We start from the raw sequence: 4,780 nt of genomic DNA on the forward strand, positions 1-4,780 counted from the left end.
CCTATCTCCTCCTAAACCTAAACTTATCACTTGAATCCGTTGCTCGAGTCCTATTCTCCTCGGATATTATAAGAACTTTATCTATATCCTTATTGATTCCTTTCACTCACTTAAATACTTCTATCATATCTCCCCACTTTCTTCGCCTTTCTAGGGAATGCAAGTTAAGTTTCTTTAACCTATCCTGATATGGAAGGTTTCTAAGTCCCGAATCATTTTCGTCATCTTCGCTGCACCGACTCTAGTGAATTTATATCCATTCTATAATAGGGGCACCAGATCTGAACCGCATAATGGGTGCGGCCTGACTAGCGCGAATATAGTTGCAATAAGACCTCTGCACTCTTGTTACTTACACTTCTAGATATAAAACCCAATACTCTGTTTGCCTTATTTCGAACATTAACGCACTGTTTTAGGCCGTCAAGACATGAACCTGAGTGTATATGACCCTTAGTTATAATACAATCCATGTTCTATTGCTTCCCCCACTTATCATATTAATGTATAATAATTATCAACGCCACTGTAAAATATGTATATACTTATAAATTTAAAAAATAAGCAAAAAATAAAGGAAGAAGTGATAATCGTGGTAAGATTTTCAAATGTTCTTACTGTCACCATGTTTCGTCGACTAGTCCAGATGAGACCAAATGATACATAATAGTTCTTTTGATTCTTGTTCTTCTTGTTTTCATTTCCTCGCCTTCGCTGCCTCTCTTATTTATCTTTCATCTTTATTTCCTCTTTTATTTTTCTTTATTTTTCACTTATGACTTTTATTATTGTTGGTATTATTTTTATTCTATCAGTTTTTGTTTTATGATTTTGTTTTTAAGGAAGAAATATAGTTTACCCTTTCAAATGGCTCATATATGTAGGATGGTGAGTGCAAATGGTCTCGTAAAATGGTCACTCAAAATAAATTTTTCAAAATGGTGTTTCCAAAAACTGCCAAAAAATTGTGAGCCAAATAACTATCTAAATTAACCTGATAAAAGTTAATGGTGATGTTGGGTGGAAATGCTCATCTAACTTAACCTAACCTAACCTTCCATATTCAGTAGTGATGTTATTAACTTTAATGTTAATGAAGTCTTTGCACTAACATTATTAACATGACAAACAGGAGAATATAACCAAGGGTACAATGTTAATCTCTCAATTTGTGTTAATATCTTTATTCCTCACTGTTTGTGCTGTAGGACCAACGTCTTATGAGTTACGTTTATGTAACTAAGTCAACTCACCTTGAAAGTCACTTCCTATAATAAGCTGATACAATCTTACTACCACTTGTAACCTGAAGTGTTTTTACGTAGCTTCTCGTAAGTGTTGGCAGCGACGGAGTTATATACCTTTGTTTATTGTTATTGTTGATTCTAGCCGTCAGGTACTAAGGCGATGTTATGTTATTAGTATTTTTGTAATGCTGTGTTTCAATTAACTAAGGTTTTTAAACGCGTATTTTTAAGTTAGTAACAATAATCATCAATTTGTATATCAGAATCTAAATTTACTATCAGCGGTACACAATAAGGTAGATGATTTGTTTATCAGTGGATACGAACGTAGAATTCTTCTCTAGGTCATGTTGTCTCTCTAGCTAATATTGACAATTCTTTACTTTAGACCCACACTTTTGTTTGCCTTGTTCGGGAAAACATTCATTATAATATCGCTTACCTTTTTCTATCTTTAGGGAAGAAACTAAATGTCAAGTTTCTGTTATTCCTCCGCACACCACACACCCGCGATCACCTTGTTTGAGAGCCATGATTGTATCTACTGCCAGCCGCCATTGCCAGGGCCTAGCCATCACGTGACGCCACGAACGTAAACAAACAGACGGTGGAGACATCTGCCGGGGAGCTTGTTCATTACTAGGGATTAACTGGGAGTCCATAGAATTTGTTCCTTTCTGTATTTTCCTCGTTCCTGTAACTCAATTTCAGCACCCCACTCCACCCCATCCCACCCCACCCCACCCCACCCCACTCTATTTAAGTCATCGTAGTCAAGGGGTTAAGTAATCGTACTCAGGGTAAGGTCATCGTACTCAAGGGTTAGGCATCGTACTCAACGATTTCATTCATCGTAGACAAAGTGTTAAGAATTCTTATTCAAGGGGTTAAAATTATCGTACTCAGGGGTTAAATTATCGTACTCAAGGGGTTAAATCACCGTACTCAAGGGGTTAAATTACCGTACTAAAGGGGTTAAATCACCGTACTCAAGGGGTTAAATCACCGTACTAAAGGGGTTAAATCACTGTACTCAAGGGGTTAAATCACCGTACTCAAGGGGTTAAATCACCGTACTCAAGGGGTTAAATCACCGTACTCAAGGGGTTAAATCACCATACTCAAGGGGTTAAATCACGATAACATAACATGAATATATAAATTTTTTTTAGGACAAATAAATTAATTACAGCGACATACAATTTTCAATATTCTGTTACAGTTAATAACACAATATAACTCATCAATTAATCTTATTTAATTAAACCTTTACCAGCCACTGTTGACGCGGCTGAAGTATGATTAAATAGGAGCCATCGAAATTATAATCCTCGTGTAAGTATTATCTTGTACCTAACACTTATGGGGTCAAATTACGCTACTTAATACGGGTTATTTATAAATGATAATGAATTTAATATTATCAGTAACTAGAAGAATTGTAAGGTGACGAAGTAAATTTACTTTTGAGTACTGTACTCAAGTAAAATTTTTTGAGTATTTACTTTTAAAAAGTACTCAATTTTTTCTTTATTTTTACTTGAGTACGGTTTTCTAATACTTTTACTCCAATAAAATTGAAACAAAAAACACTACTCGTTACGTGCCTCAGAAAAATAGAGTTTTAAATATTCAATCCGGGACACAGGATAAACGTGGAAGCCAGTCAATCACAAGAGATTCTTCACGTCAGCTGTTTGCGAGCTTCTCTTTACTCATGCTGGACTTATATGAGTATATAGGCCTAAAAGACCCCAATTGGACTGTTATAATTTTGAGAATCCGTTATTGATAATCCCAATAGAAATATTTACAAATGAACATGTGTAATGCTGTGTGCCTTTTATGTTTATCTTTAGTTAACTAGTTTTTATAATTTACTGTGAATTTATTTTAATACCCGAGGCGAGTAATACTTTTTTTACTTCTACTTGAGTACATTGAACTTTGGATACTTTTACTTGAGTAACATTTTGCCAGTGTAACAATACTTTTACTGAAGTAACAAGGTTCCGTACTTTAGTGATAATGGATTTAGAGCTTAGTTAATATCTTGAGGCCATAATAATTAGGGGTTTGTGGGGGTGGGTGGAGGAGGCGGAGTATTGGAGCAAGATACAACAGCTTGGTGAGAAGAAGAAGACACAAACTAGATGGAGATAAGAGGAAGACGAGGAGGAGGAGGAGGAGGAGGAGGATTAGAGCAAGACTAGATATTCTTCCTCCATACTCCGGGTCCAAAATTTGAGGGTAATCTTATCTATAAAGTGGACGATGGACGGGGCATGGAGAACGGGTACAGCATCACATATATATTCAGAAATCCTGCCGCTGCGTCTTACAATGACATTTACCTGTTCATATTATTGGGCTAATTTCTTCCCTTGACCTAATTCACGTTGTAGTTCTTGTTCCTATGTGTATGTGTAGGAGAATGTGAGGGGGGGATGTGTGTGCCTTGAAGGGGGAGTATGTACGGGAAAAAAGTCACAGCTTAGTTACGTATTCATTTTTAGACACGTGGGAAATTTGTTACTTTTCGATTATTTAGTTTTTTAATTACCTCCCCCCCCCAAAATAAATAAATAAATAAATAAATAAAAAATAATAATAATTCTAACCTAACCTAATCTAACCTAACCTAACGCAACGCAACGCAACCCAACCCAACCCAACCCAACCCAACCCCCTTGAAATTTTTTGGTACTGTGCACAAATTCAGAAGAAAAAAAAACACGATAAACAAGGTGGAAAGTGGAACAATGAACACACCTGGACAGCCTAGTCCTGAATAAATCAAATACACGTTGATGGCTACACTACAACTTATGAGTGAGGGCGGCTGCAGGCCTTAAACTGTTTTATATACTCTACGTAGATTCATGTGTTAAGATTGACAAATCACAGAAACTTTTACAAAACATATAATTCTGTATAGTATAGAATAACATACGAAAGAAAAAATGCAACGTCGTTTCACCTCATTCGTCCATATATGCTGATAAACCTACGAGGACATGGATCCCAATAACTTTTAATAGAACGTCCCGGTTGTGCTCACCTGACGCGATGAGACCAGCCACTGAGAGAATATGCACAATCAAAAGTGCCTTCAGAACTTTAAATGCCCTGCTTTTTCGAGGTCTCGTGTTTAATTCCGTCTCGGGGATTTCATTGGTGTTGTTTTCCACTTCCGTCGGTACATCTTTTGGGGGGAAAACAATACCTACGCAGAAGTTGCGAGCATGGCGAGCATGGTGGGCAAGCTTTCCGCCCCAATGTCTAATAATGGTGGAAAGGTTTTCTACAACCAATGGAGACTCCTTTTCTACAACCAATGGAGACTCCTTTTCTACAACCAATGGAGACGCCTTTTCTACAACCAATGGAGACTCCTTTTCTACAGCCAAGGAAGACTCTTGTGTATCGATTAATTTTTTCATTTTTCTCGAGCCATGTTTAATTTTTTGCCTTTTCTCAAATGCTTTTATTTTCAGGCGTTCTTGTTTGGCATAGTACTCCCTAGCTTCCTT

The sequence above is a fragment of the Homarus americanus genome, unplaced genomic scaffold (genome assembly GCF_018991925.1).
Source record: "Homarus americanus isolate GMGI-L3 unplaced genomic scaffold, GMGI_Hamer_2.0 scaffold26182, whole genome shotgun sequence".
NCBI lineage: Eukaryota > Metazoa > Arthropoda > Malacostraca > Decapoda > Nephropidae > Homarus > Homarus americanus.